Source organism: Tamandua tetradactyla, chromosome 9 (assembly GCF_023851605.1).
Source record: "Tamandua tetradactyla isolate mTamTet1 chromosome 9, mTamTet1.pri, whole genome shotgun sequence".
Lineage (NCBI taxonomy): Eukaryota > Metazoa > Chordata > Mammalia > Pilosa > Myrmecophagidae > Tamandua > Tamandua tetradactyla.
In genome coordinates this window covers 103,936,629-103,952,115 of record NC_135335.1, presented here as the reverse complement: position 1 = coordinate 103,952,115, position 15,487 = coordinate 103,936,629, and the positions used below count along the sequence as shown (strand labels likewise).

General features: G+C 37.8%; 1 protein-coding gene, 1 non-coding gene and 1 pseudogene across 7 annotated transcripts in view; 2 read left to right on the top strand and 1 right to left on the bottom strand.

Annotated features, from left to right (window-relative positions):
* The window catches only part of GPBP1 (GC-rich promoter binding protein 1), a 125,728-nt gene that overhangs the window by 84,457 nt on the left and 25,784 nt on the right, over positions 1–15,487 (bottom strand). Inside the window, exon 1 of one of the 6 annotated variants that reach the window (XM_077117202.1) lies at positions 4,591–5,445. The exons of the other annotated variants lie outside the window; for them this stretch is intronic. The gene's annotated coding sequence lies outside the window, so the exon portion shown is untranslated. Of the gene's footprint in view, positions 1–4,590; positions 5,446–15,487 lie in introns of those variants that run through there. 6 annotated transcript variants of the gene reach the window in all.
* On the top strand, positions 3,432–4,350 carry LOC143647334 (ferritin light chain pseudogene; annotated as a pseudogene).
* LOC143647449 (U6 spliceosomal RNA) lies at positions 11,528–11,634 on the top strand. Its single transcript, XR_013158077.1, has one exon. It is a non-coding gene; the product is annotated as a U6 spliceosomal RNA (small nuclear RNA).

Sequence of the window (15,487 nt, the reverse complement as noted above, 5' to 3'; positions counted from 1 at the left end):
ACATAACAGCTTCAAACCAGAACAACTCCCCATAGCAATCTACAGATTCAATGCAATCCCTATCAAAATCCCATTGGGCTTTATTTATTTAGTTACGCAGCAACAGAAAAACTGATGCTAAAATTCATACAGAATTGTTAGGGACCTAGACTAGCCAACACAAGGTTGAAAAAGAATAAAGTCAGAAAACGCACACATCCCAATTTCAATACTTTTTACAAAGCTACAGTAATAAAAAAATAGCATGTAACTGATCTAAGGATAGACATACAGATTAATAGTTCAGAGTCCAGTGATAAACCCTTACATCTATGGTTAATCCATTTTCATCAAGGCAACAAAGACCATTAAATGGGGACAGAATAGTCTCTTTAACAAACGGTACTGCAAAAATTGGGTATCAAATTCAAAATAACAGCAGTGGATTCCTACCTCACACCATATGCAAAAGTTAACTCAAAATGGATCAAAGATTGGGTGGTACAACGGTAGCACAGTGGCAGAATTCTCACACGCCATGCCAGAAACCCAGGTTCAATTCCTGGAGCCTGCCCATTCCAAAAAAAAAAGGTCAAAGATCTAAACATAAGAGTTAAAACTATGAAACTCTGAAGAAAACAAGGAAGCAAATCTCCATGGCTTCAGATTTTGCTATGGTTTTAGGTATGACACCAAAAGCAGCAACAGAAAAAATAGAATAAATTGAATTTCATCAAAAATAAAACCTTTTGTGAATCAAAGGACATTATCAAGAAAGAGAAAAGAAAGCATTTAAAATTCTGATGAAGCTCTGCAATCAAGAATATATAGAGACCTCTTACAAGTCAACAACAACAATAAAAAAGCAATTAAAGAAAAGAATATAACAGGTGTTGGCAAGAATGTGGAAGAGTTGGAATTCTTAGATATGGCTGATGGGAATGTAAAATGGAGTGGCTGCGGAGAAAAAATTTGGCAATTCCTCAAAAAGTTACACATAGTGTTATCATGCAACCCAGCAATTCTACTCCTAGAAACAGCCCCAAGACAAATGAAAACATATACGCTCAAAACTTTTTATACAAATGCTCATAATAGCGTTATTTATAATGGCCAGAAAATGGAAACTCAAATGTATCAATACATGATGCAACATGGATGAACCCTGAAATTATGCTGAGTGAAAGAAGGCACAAAAGGCCATTAATATGACTATGCAGAATAGCTATATCCATAAAGTGAGATAGTAGATTAGCGGTCGCCCGGAGCTGCTGGAAGGGATGAATGTGAACTGCTAACGGAGATGGGATTACTTTGGGGGGGGGGGACAAAAAACATTATGGAATTGGATAATAGTGATAGTTGCATAACTGTGAACATAACAAAAGCCATGAATTATACATTTTAAAAGGGCAAATTTCATGATGACATGAATTAAAATTTTTAAATGGTGCTATTAAAAAAAAAAGCATGGACTCTGGGAGGAGGGGGGCACCACAGTGAGATATCATTTTATTTCCACTAGAATGGCCGTTTTTAAACAAACAGGAAACTACAAGTGTTGGAGAGGATGTGGAGAAATACAAACGATTACTGACTGCTGGTGGGAATGTAAAGTGGAACAGCCGCTGTGGAGGGTGGTTTGGTGGTTTCTCAGGAAGCTAAGTATAGTGTTGCCTTACAATCCAACAATCTTGCTACTCAATATATCATCAGATGATCTGAAAGCAGGGATACAATACTTGCATACTGAGACATGTGCACACTGATGTTCATAGTGGCACTATTCACAACTGCCAAAAGATACAGACAGCCCAAGTGTACATCAACAGATGAATGGATAAACAAAATGTGGTATATACGTATGATGGGATATTATTCAGCAGTTAGAAGGAATGAAGTCCTGAAGCATGCAACAACATATAAGAACCTTGAGAACACTGTTAAGTGAAATAAGACACAAAAAAAGGACAAATACTGTATGATCTCACTAATATGAATTAATATTAATATGTAAAGTCGTAGATATAAAATCTAGAATAGAGGTTACCAGAACACAAAATGAAGCTGAAGACAGCTGTTCAGTATGTGCAGAATGTTTAATCTGGTCAAACTTATAAATGTCTGGAAATGGACAGAGGTGATGGTAGCACATTACTGTGAACATAACAAACAGTTCTTAATCGTGGGCCAAAGTGGTAGCAAGGGGAAGTTTAGAGTCCATGCATGTCACCAGAAGGCAAGGTGGAGGTTAAAATATGTGAATGCATAACATAGTGAATCTTGTGGCAGATGATGGCTGTGATAAACTGCAAAAATATAAAAAAGTTCTTTCATGCACTAAAACAAGTTTGTATGATACTATTATAAGGAGTTAATACAAGTGCATATGGAAAAAAAATTACCTATTACAAACTATGGACAACAGTGAACAGTAATATCCTAATATTTATTTAATCAACAGTAACAAATATACCACACCAATACTAGGGGTTAATAATGGGGTACGGGATAATTTCATTTTTTGTTTTTGGTTTTTTTTTAGTTCTATTTCTTTTTCTAGAGTAATAAAAATGTCCTAAAATTGATCATGGTGATGAATGCAACAACTATCTGATGATACTGTGAGCCACTGACTGCATACCATGGATGGACTGTACAGTATATGAATAATCTCAATAAAACTGCAATGTAAAAAAAGCAAATGAAGGAGAACGTAATCCTAGAAAAAGAAAAAAATAAAAACAGAGTTTGTGGCTAAGAAACCTTTTCTAAAGTCACTGAAGCTGAAATAAAATTACATAACATGATAACCTGAAGCCATAAGAAGGTGTAAACCAAGGGTATTTGAAAAAATAAACAACACTGGGGTAAAGGTAACCCAAGTAAATAACAAAAACAGTATTCTTGTGTTTTGAGTTTGTAACATCTCTTCTTTGTTCATACAATTAGAAGACAAATGCATAAAATAATAGCTATAAATCTTTATTAATGAACATAATGTATAAGATGTAATTTGTGATATCATCAAAAGGGGGAGAGATAGAGCTATACAGGAGCAGAGACTTTCTTTTTTAAAGGTCAGGTGGTATTAATTCAAAATAGACTGTTAGAATTTTAAGGAATTAATTGTAACACCCAAGGTAATCACTAAAAAAATATCAAAATATTCAGAAAAAGGAGGCTAGACTCAAAATGGCGTGCACACACACACACGCAAAATCAATTAAATACAAGATGGCAGTAATGGAGGAAATGAGTAACAGAAACTTTATGCCATATATAAAACAAATGGCAAAAGTAAATCCTTACATATCAATAATTACTTTAAATGTAAATGAATTAAACCCCGCAGGTAAAAAGCAGAGACTGGCAGAATGGATTTAAATAAAACATAAACCAGCTGTCTAAAAGGGACTCACTTTAGATTAAAAAACACAAATAGACAGCACACCTGGCGGTCCCGCGGATCTGTCTCTTGCTTCAACAGTGTTTGAACGGAACAGACCCGGGGACTCTCTCCCCCCCCACCTTTCTGGCCTCGACCACCCTTCAACTGCCTCTCCCACTGCAACCTCTGGGACCAACTTCTGGGCCAGCCCCTGCCTCCGGGACCAGCTAACAGGTTTTTTGTGGTTAGCTCCTCATTGTCGACCAACCATGAGCTCCCAGATCCGCCAGAATTATACCGCCGATGTGGAGGCCTCTGTAAACCGCCTGGTCAACCGGTATCTGTGGGCCTCCTACACCTACCTCTCTCTGGGCTTCTATTTTGACCGTGACGATGTGGCCCTGAAGGGCGTGGACCACTTCTTCCGCGAGTTGGCTAAGGAAAAGCGCGAGGGGGCCGAGCATCTTTTGAAGATGCAAAACCAGCGCGGCGGCCACGCGCTTTTCCAGGACGTGCAAAAGCCGTCCCAAGATGAGTGGGGCACGACCCTGGATGCCATGGAAGCTGCCCTGGTTCTCGAGAAGAGCCTAAACCAGGCCCTTTTGGAACTGCATGCCCTGGGTTCTGCCAACTCAGACCCTCATCTCTGTGACTTTCTGGAGAACCATTTTCTAGATGAGGAGGTGAAACTCATCAAGAAGATGGGCGACCACCTGACCAACCTCCGCAGGCTGGCCAGCCCGCAGGCCGGGCTGGGCGAGTATCTCTTTGAAAGGCTCACCCTCAAGCATGACGACTAGGAGCCTCCAGAGCCCAGAGGCCTTTATGGGGCGCCCCTCTGCATTCCCCTGGCATCCAGGCTTCTGCCTGAGCCCCTCCCTCCAGCCAGGAGGTTCTCTTTAACCAGCTGCCCTGCCACCCTCTAACAAGCCTTGAACTAAGTGTGAACAATAAAGCTTTTTGCAGCAAAAAAAAAAAAACACAAATAGGTTGAAAATGAAAAGATAGAAAAACAGATATTCCATGCGAACAGAAACCAAAAGAGATCTGGAATGGCTATACCACTATCAGACAAAAGAGACTTTAAGACTTTAAGACAAAAAACAAAGGACACTCACTATTTGCTGATAAAAGGGTTAATCTGTTAAAATAAAACAACTATATATTTATATGAAGTACAGATCGACAGAACTGAAAGGAGAAATACTTCTACAACATACCACATTTTGAATAACCAGAACAAGATTGATAATCAGCAAGTAAACAGAAGACCAGAATACTACAAATCAACTGTATCTAACAGACATATATAGAACAGTCCACCACAAATGAGCATTCTACAGGGCAGATTATGTTAAGTCACAAAGTAAGCTCAATTTTCAGTGAAATCATTCAAGTTGTCTTTTCCAACCACAATAATGAAACTTGTGCTGGTTTGAAACAGCTGTGTACCCCAGAAAAGCCATGTTCTTTCACCCCAATCCAATCTTACAGGGGTAAACCTATTGTTTTGATTAGATTGTTTCCATGGAGATGGAATATACCACAGCTAAATATCAATAAGGGGATATTAGGAAGGGGTATGTGGGATTCCTGGTGATTTCTCCTTTTTATTCTTTTCTATTTTTTACTCTTTTTTTTCCTCTCTTCTTTCTTTGTAGAAGAAATAGAAATGTTCTCATATAGATTGTGGTGGTGAATACATAACTATGTGATTATACCAGGAACCATAGACTGTTTAGAACGGTGTGTGAATAAAACTGTTTAAAAATGAACAGAAAGATACAAATGCTGGACAAAATGTAGACAGAGAGATGTTTCTATTCACTGTTGGTAGGGAAGTAGAATAGTGCAATCCCTCTGGAGGGCAGTATGGTAGTTCCACAAGAGGCTAAGTATATAGTTGCCATATGATCCTGCAACCGTTATTAGGCATATACTTAGAAAAACTGAAAGCAGGGACACGAATGGACATTTTTACACTGGTGTTTATAGTGGCAGTATTCACAATTTGCAATGGATGGAGGTGGCCACAGGGTACAGCAACTGATAAACAGAAAGGCAAACAAACTGTGCTACATACATATAATGGAACTGAGCAGCTACAAGGAGGAACAAAGCTGTGAGCCATGAAACTAAAGGACAGTATGTTGAGGGAAATAAAGCAGGAAAACAACAACAACAAAAAGATTATAGGCCTCGCTAATAAGGACTAACTACAATAAGCAAACTCTGAGAATGAATCGGAGCGCACAGGTTATCAGGTGAAAGCCATTTCCAGACTGAAAGCTCTTACAGCACTCATATCCATTCCTGAGTTGTAACCATTATTCCCAAATTCTGAGATGCTGAGTTCTTTGTGTACAACCTGGTCATTCCCTGAAATTTCAGGTATCTATGTGACACCTGACACTCAGAGCGAGAGTTTTGCAACTATGCAAGTCAGCATTACCCCATACAACACTGTTTATAAAAGCTGAAAAAGATAAGAGATTTCAATTAGAGATACAAATGATGCTGATCTAGGTAGGACTACAGTAAATCAAACTAAAAAGAGTAAAGGACATTACCATTTTAAAACTTCAATTTCTGTGTGAGACCAAAGGAAGAATTCTTTGGTACAAAATTTTTATTTTTGGTAGCACACTACCTAATTTAACCATGGTCAGCTTATTCAAACATCATAATTACAAGGAACCTTGAATAGATAGTGAGATACAGGTCAGTGTGATACCCTGATACATCCCAGAGCAACAGGAGCAGAAGATTAAGAAGTACTCAAAAGTGCCCAAGAGGGACTGGGGGAAAAGGTGGAAATATAAAATTTCCCCACATGGGGAAGATCTAATATCCTTGCAAGCATTGGGACTGTCAATTTGATGGGCCAGTCCTTTCATCTTGGGACCTGCCCTTATGAAACTTATTTCTGCAGAGGAGAAGCCAAGCCTACTTTGATTATGCCTAAGAGTCACACACACACACACACACACACACACATACACACACACACCCGCCACCTCCAGAGAATCTCTTTTGTTGCTCAAATGTGGACTCTCTCTCTCTAAGCCAACTCTGCCAGTGAACTCACTGCCCTCCTTCAACATGGGACATTGTCAGGGATGAACCTGGCCCTGGCATCTTGGGATTGAGAAAGACTCCACGAAAAGGGGGAAGAAAAACAAAACAAAATTAAGTTTCAGTGGCTAAGAGAATTCAAACAGAGACAAGAGATCTTTCTGGAGGATATTCTTATGCATTATATAGCTATTCCTTTTCAGGTTTTAGCACATTTGAGTAACTAGAAGGAAATGCTTGAAACAGTTGAAAGGAAAATCTAGTAAGTCTAGGCATCAAGGGACTGAGAAAACCTTCTCAACCAAAAGGGGAAAAAGAGAAATGAGACAAAATAAAGTGTCAGTGACTAAGAGATTTCAAACAGAGTCAAGTGGTTATCCTGGAGGTTATTCTTACACATTATATAAATAGCCACTTTTTTAGTTTATGGTGTATTAGAGTAGATAGAGGGAAGTACTGAAACTGTAGGAATGTGTTCCAGTAGTCATGTTTCTTGAAGATGATTGTATAATGATATCAATTTTACAATGTGACTGTGATTGTGAAAACCTTGTGTCTGATGCTCCTTTTATCAATGGTATGGACAGATGAGTAAAAAATGTGCATAAAAAACAAAAGGGGGAACAAAGGTTAAAATAAATTGAACAGACTGAAATACCAGTGTTCAATGAGATGGAGGGGTAATGTATGAGAGGTAAGGTATGGCATGTATGAGATTTTTCCTTTTGGTTTCTTTTACTGGAGAGATGCAAATGTTCAAAAAATGATCATGGTAGTGAATACACAACTTATGTGATGATATTGTGAGTCACTGACTGTACACTATGTATAGATTGTTTGTATGTTTGTTGTTTGCAATAAAAATATATACTTTTTAAAGTTAAAAACAAGGAAAGGGAAAACCAAAGACTGTGAAAAAATATATGTAAAATGCATATCTGATAACAGACTTGTCTCCGAAACATACAAATTCTTAAAAATTTAACATAAGATAGACCACCCAATTAAAAAGTGGTCAAAGGGTTGGAACAAACACCTCACCAAAGAAGATACCCAGGTGGCAAATAAGCATATGAAAAGATGTTCAATATCATGTCATTAGGGAACTGCAAATTAAAACAATAAGATGTATAATATCATTATATATCTATTAGAATCACTAAAATCCAAAACACTGACAACAGCAAATTCTGGTGAGGATGTACAGCAATAGGAACTATCATTCAATGATAGTGGAAATACAAAATGGCATCACTTTGGAAGACAGTGCAGAAGCTTCTTACAAAGCTAAACACAAGCTTACTGTAAAATCCAGCAATCACTTTCCTAAGTATTTACCTGAGTTGAGAATTTATATCCACAAAAAAACAGGCAAGAACCTTTAGAGGCTTACTCATAATTAGCAAAACTTCAAAGTAACAAAAAAGATCCCCTTCAATATGTGAACTGGATAAACAAATTGGTGTATCTATACAATGGAATATTATTTAGCAATAATATAAACAATCAAGCCACCTACACACATAAAAAATGGTGAAACTTAAGTTCATACTGCAAAGTAAAAGAAGTCAATTTCAAAAAACTACCATTTCTATAATTCCAACTCTATGACATTCTGGAAAAGCAAAACTTTAGAGACAGGAAGAAGATTGGTTATTTCCAGGGATGCAGGGGGAAGGAGCGTTGAATAAGTGGAGCACAGGAAATCTGTATGACAATGAAACTTATCTTCTATGATGCTGTGAAGACTAATACATGACATTAAGCATTTGTCAAAAAACCATATAACTGGGAAACACAGAGTTAGCCTCAATATAAACTATGGTCTTTAATAATAATGTCTCAATATTAACTCACCAATTGAAATAAATGTACTGCACTAATACAAGATGTTAAAAATAGAGGGAAGTTGGTGGATTGAGGGGGGAATATGGGAAATTTCTGGAACTTCTCTTCAATGTTTCAGTAAACTTATAAACTGCTCTAAAACACAGTCTCCTAAATTAAAAGTAAAACAATAAAAGAATAAAACTCTGACAATGCAAAGAAGGGGGCCAAGGGCCATTTCATGACATTTTTGGAATGAAGTAAATGGAGGTACACCAACTGATGAAACAAGACAAAAGCAGCCTAGAGCCAAAAAGGAAGTTGATATGCTCTGTCAAACACTGAAATGATTTAGGACTATGAAACTGAGGGTACCGCAGATACAAAAGAGGGCAGAACAGGACACAGGATTGAAAAAAGGGACAAAGTAACTGAAAATCTGCATGTAAAATAGTCTGTGTGAATGTAAACAAACACACATGCATAAAAAATATCTACAACTTGGGGGGGGATTTCTCTCAAAAAGATAAATAAGGAGCTAACATGGGCAACGGCACTACAAAGATACTTTGCTTTTCAGGATCCTACAACATAATGACCTACTCTCTTCAAGCACACAATAAAAAGCTACATCTAACATTCAGTAAGCACTGCTCAACCCAACCCAAACAGCTTTTTACTGCCTCATTCTTAAATATAAACTAATAATCATCAACATTTGAATGTAGGAAGTAACATGAGAGACTACTATAAATCATGAACACAAAGAAAACAAACATAATTCAAGAATTATCCAGCAAAATCAATGAAATTTTCAGAATCCCAAGAATACAAGAATTTCTAGAGAGAGAAAAAAAGAGCTTATGCCTACAAATGAAAGAAAAATTAGATTGCATCAAGCTTTCTAAGCATCTCATACTCCAACACAATGTAAAAAAAAATCAAAGTTCTTAGGAAAATTGTTTTGGATCTTGAATTAAATACCCAAAATATCAGCCAAGCGTGAGGCAGATAAACATACTTTTAGGCAGGTAGTCCCTAATAGCCAAGGGGAAAGAAAAAGACCAATTTTTTTCTTTTTTAATCAACAAAATAAATAGGCAATTCACCAAAGAAATAAAAATGACTCAAACATAGGAAAAAATGCTTGGCCCTAATTTTAACAAGAGATACACAAATTAAAATATTGAAACTACCTCTCCTCTACCACACTTACAAAAATCTTTGTTAGGATGGCTCCAGGATATTTTGTAGTCTAGGGCTAATTTCTGCTTCACTACTGCAGGAAAAATCCTTTTGAAGATGCAACTAAGCCAGACTCCATGTATGAGGAGGTCTTTGCACACTGGCTGGTGGAACCATGAACTTTTCCCTGGCCCTACTGAGAAGTTTAGAAATTATTTCACCTATTCCTTTTTGGTGATTCTATTCCTGACCTTGGTAAATCCATTTACACCCATATATAAACCACTCACAGACTTAAATGGGCCCTCCTGAACTTTCTAGTCAACTTTTTTCACTAGCATTTTGTTCCACAAATTCTGCCTGTTTTTCACTTCTTAATTTTGAACTATATGTTCTCAACTTTTAGCAAGACCACCAAGGCTGTTCAAATTCACACACACAGGGCAGAATTCAGTGGCAGAACTCTTGCCTGCCATGCCGGAAGCCTGGGTTCAATATCCGGAGCCTGTCCACACACACACACACACACACACACACACAAAAATTCACACACATATAAACACACCCTCCTGCAGTCTAGTAACCTATTAGATTCTCTTCAGCCAGTGAACAGGCACACTCACAAGATTCACTTCCTCCTTCTATCCAATGCCTGACATATTTCGTCTGTATGTTAGATGTTTAAGGTGAGAAAGCAAATCTGGTCCCCTGTTATCATAGCAGAAGTTGAAGTCTATGTGCCAATTCAGTTTTAACATAACAGGGTTTTCCCAATATTGAACTTTTACTACAAAGATTCCAACTGACTCCACAAAACTTAATTGGTTCCCCAAACAAAGCCAAACCACAAAATCTAACACTCAACAAAAGGAAATTAAAATCGTCAGCACCCAGTCAAATATTATCAGGTATGCTACAAAAGGGGGGGGTGGGGAACATGAAAACACAACCCATGACAAGGTCAGGTTACATTATAACAAAAATAATAAATACAATGGAATTAGCACATGGAAATACTAAAAAACCTATTTAGAAGCTGATATGGAAAGGACTAAGGTAAATCAGAATACAGGGTAACAAGATGATACGGTTCATATTTTAAAACTTCAGCTTCTATGTGAGGCCAAGAGAAGAGATGTTTATTCCATGCAAAATTTCTATTTTTGGTAGCACATAACCTAACTTCACTTGTACAATTAGTTTCTAAGAACACCGTAATTACATGAAATCTTGAATAGGGTATGAGATCTTGTTGGACTATATAGTTAGTGTGATGCCCCAATACATTCCAGATTAAACTGAGCAGAGAATAAAGATGTATTTGCAAAGTCCTCTTGGGGGACTGGGGAGAAAGAAGGAAATATTCAACTTCCCCATTTGGGGAATTCCTGATATTCTTACACGCAGTGAGGCCAAGATTTAATAGGCTGAGCCTTTGATCTTGGAGCTTGTCCCTATGACACATAATCCTGCAAAGGAAAAACTATGTCTACTTATAATTATGTCTAAGAGTCACCTTCAAATAACATCTTCGGTTGCTCAGACATGGCCTCTCTCTCTAAGCCAACTCAACAGGTGAACTTACTGCCGCCACCCCCCCCCCCCCACGTGGGACATGATTCCCAGGGGTGTAAGTCACCCTGGCAATGTGAGACATGACTTTTGAGGATGAGCCAGGATCCAACATTGTGTGACTGAGAAAGGCTTCCTGACCAAAAGGGGGAAGAGAAAAGTGAGACAAAATAAAGTTTAAGTGGCTGAGTGATTTCAGAGCTGACAGGTTATTCTGGAGGTTATTCTTATGCATTATATAGACATCTCTTTTTAGTTTATGGTGTACTGGAGTGGCTGGAGGGAAGTACCTGAAACTGTCACACTGTGTTCCAGTGGTCTTGATTCCTGAAGACAACTGTGTAACTGCATAGCTTTTACAATGTGACCACATGATTGTGGAAACCTTATGGCCGACACTTCCTTTATTCAGGATATGGACAAATGTGTAAAAAAAATCAGGACAAAAAATAAATAATAGGTGGAAGGGGATAAGGGGTTAAAAAAAAAATTGGGCAAGTGTTTGCTTCAGCAGCACATATACTAAAATTGGAACAATACGGAGAAGATTAGCACTACCCCTGCGCAAAGATGAAATGCAAATTCATGAAGTGTTCCATATTAAAAAAAAAACAAAACTGGGGGACAGTGAAATACTAGTGGTCAATGAAAGGGAAGGGTATGGGGAATGGGTCATATGGGTTTTTTCTTTTTATTCTTTTTCTGGAATGATGCAAATGTTCTGAAAATGATCATGGTGATGAATATACAACTATGTGATGGCACTGTGAGTCACTAATTGCATACTTTGAATGGACTATATGGTGTGTGAACATACCGCAATAAAAATATTAAAAAAAAAAACCCTATTAAAAATTTTACATATTTTCAAGATAGGGAAAACATGAGCGTAAGGAGAAAAATGAAATACATAAAAGATCCAAGTGAAACTTCTAGAGATAAAATATACAGTATCTGAAATGAAAATTATACTAGATAGGATTAACTGCAAATTATACAGTGCAGAAGAAAATGATTAGCGAGTAAACCCAATCATGGCACCAACTAGGTGGCAATTCATTGCAGAGCTCAGGTAATGTTCTGCAGGACACTGTGTATGCCCTGAATCAGAGTCCACTCTATGGTGCTGTTTCTCCCATAGGCAGGATTGACAGGTCCAGGAATCAAGGGGTAGAAATGGGAGTGGCATCACTCACTATCACCCCTAGTGATCCACTAGAAAAATGTTTGCTTCTTGTCCCTCCAACCTTTAAGCTCTGTTGGTCTACATGCTTAGTTTCAAAAGAAGGGATGTACCTACCAGACACAACAATGATTCCACTGAACTGGAAGTTAAGACTACCACCTGGCCACTTTGGGCTTCTTATGCCTCTGAATTATCAGGTAAGGAATGAGGGTACTGTCCTGGCTGGGGTGATTGACCCTGATTATCAAGGGGAAATAGGACTGCAACTATATGATGGAGGTAAAGAAGAATTTTCCTGGAATACAGAAGATTCTCTAGCACATCTCTTAGTACTACCTTTAGTATTATCCTTTATATAGATAAAAAAAATAATAAGGGGGATACGGGGTAAAATAAATTGGGTAGATTGAAATACTAGTGGTCAGTGAGAGGGTGGGATAAGGGGTATGGAATGTATGAGGGTTTTTCTTCTTTTTATTTCTTTTTCTGGAGTGATGCAAATGTTTTAAAAATGATCATGGTGATGAGTACACAACTATGTGATGATAAAGTGAGACAATGGTTGTACGCCATGTTTGGACTGTATGGTGTGTGAACTGTATGGTGTGTGAAGATCTGTCAATAAAAATATTTAATAAAACCTTTTTCAGAAATACAGACGCTGAAAAGAATTCACCACCAGCAGAACAGTACTATATAAAGGAAGTTCCTCAGGCAACAAGAAAATTATACCAGATAGTAATTTGAATCTATATGAAGAGCAATACATAAGTAAATGTAGAAACTGTTTTTTACTCATATTTAGAGTATCTTTAAAAGATAGTTAATGATTAAAAAAAAGTAAAATATCATGAGGTAGCTAAAATATACAGATGTCAAATATATGACAACAAAAGAAAAAAGCCAGGAACAGGGAAATCAAAGTACACTGTTGATAAGTTCATATTATATGTGATGCACTATATTATTTAAAGTATTATGTGGAGAGAGACTATGACAATGTTAGAGATGTATGTTGTTCATCTTCCCTAGATTTGTCCCTAGAGAAACTAATAAGAAGAAAACAAAGAAGTAATAGGGCCAATAATGGAGATAAATGGATTTACCTTAAATAAGCATTCAATTAATTTTTAAAAAGCAAAAACAAACAAAAAAGGAACTAAGAGAATAATACAAATAGAAAACAAGACTCCTAGTCACATATCACATCTGCAACACCAGGAATCTCTTTCAACATGGCTCAGAAATACTCTGCAAACACCATCATCACTACACATCAAAGGCGCAGTAGCACCAAATTCACAGCAGACCAGTTGAAAATCCTCACTGACGCTTCCAACCAAAAACCCTACCAGGGTTATGCTACCAAACAAAAACTTCTTTTAGAAATTAACACTGAAATTAAAAGAGTCTAGAATCCAGATTTGGTTTCTGAATCAAAAAGCAAGACACTCATTGCAGAGAAGAGAATGTGAGCAGACCTTAGAATCAAGCCAAGCCCACAGGCACGATCTCCCTGCAGATTCACCATCTGCACTGCCAGACAGTGCCATACCTTCTATACCTTTTCCCAATTATGCAACCTCATCGGGGCATTCAAGAAAATTCCTTACCCTGGGACTGGTTCCAAAGAATGACTTCCTAAAGAAACTGGAGTTTCAGAGTTGAGTCCAAATTTGGTTTCAAGACTAAAGATTCTAGATTACAAGTCCAGAGAAAAAGAGAATCTGGGGTGGGCCACGGTGGCTCAGCAGGCAGGAATCCTTACCTGTGATGTCAGAGGTCCCGGGTTCAATTCCCGGTGCCTGTCCATGTTAAAAAAAGAGAGAATCTGCTGAGACCTTAGAACAAATACAAGACAAAGCACAAGATCTCTGAGATAAGAGAGTCCAAGACATAGAAGCTACACAAAATATGACCTCACTAGCAACCGTTTTATTTCTCTGGAGCCAAAAAGAGGGGGCATTGAAACAAGTTCAGTTTATGATACCATCAAATGAGCCCCAAATTTTCGTCACTCTTCCTGGAAATGTACGCTTCCTCTGAGACTGCAACTCAGCATTCTGGAAACTTCAGGAGGCAGAGACAGGTCCAAGTGGCACTCCATAGCGCTACTCACCCAACCTGGATATCTAAAGTTCAGGAGAGTTTGAGGACAGTGAAAAGAAAACTAATAGGGGGCGGGTCACGATGGCTCAGCAGGCAGAGTTCTCACATGCCATGCCAGAGACCCAGGTTCAATTCCTTGTACCTGCCTATGCAAAAAAAAAAAAAAGGGGGTAAACTAATAGGTATCATTTTTAATCATCACAGTACTAAGTGATTCAGGTAAAAATCATCAATATATGTAAACCCTTTCAAAGTAATGTTTTATGAAGAACAAGATATGTACTGTCTCAAAGAATCTACCCATGAATTACTTATTAATCACAAAAAGAAAACTGATGGGGTACATGGGGTGGTTCAGTGGTAGAATGCTCGCCTTTCATGAGGGAGACATGGTTCAATTCCCGGACCATGCACCAAAAAAATAAATACATAAAACTGGTAAATTTGTATAGGAGAAATTTGACAGACTCCACCTTAACCGAGTTCTCGAAATATGCTTAACCAAGAATAACACAGACAGACATGAAGTCCCTCCTGATACGAAGCATCTAAGACATACTATCTTTTCTGTGGTATTACTGCCAAAAGCGTGCATGCTTAACTGAATCATAAAGAAACACCGGGCAAGCAAAACTGAGTGACATTCTATAAAGTATCTTCACTTTTCAACAACGGACTGAATAACTGCCTTAAAGATGGAGAGAGAGGATGCTTTCAGGAAGTCTCCCGAAGAGTTAGATTCTATATGTAGGATGTGCTACCAATTATGTGGGGAATACACAAATAGAGACTTGTTTATGCCTATAAATTCTCTCCAAAGATGCTCAAGAAATTGGTACTACTATTTATCTCTTTTTTTCATAACTCTAATTTTATTGAGCTTTATTCACACACGATACAGTCCATCTGGAGTATACAATCAATGGCTCACAACACTGTCGCATGATTGTGTGTTGTTCATCACCACAATCATTTTTGGGACATTGGCATTGCTCCAGAAGGGGAGATAAAAAGAAAGAAGAAAACCCCAGACATCCCATTCCATGCCCCTTGTCCCTCTCTCTTATTGACCACTGTACCCAATTTTAAAACTTACAATAGAAGCAGGTTAACTAAGACAGTGTAGTACTGTCAGAGATAAATACATGTATCAGTGGAACAGA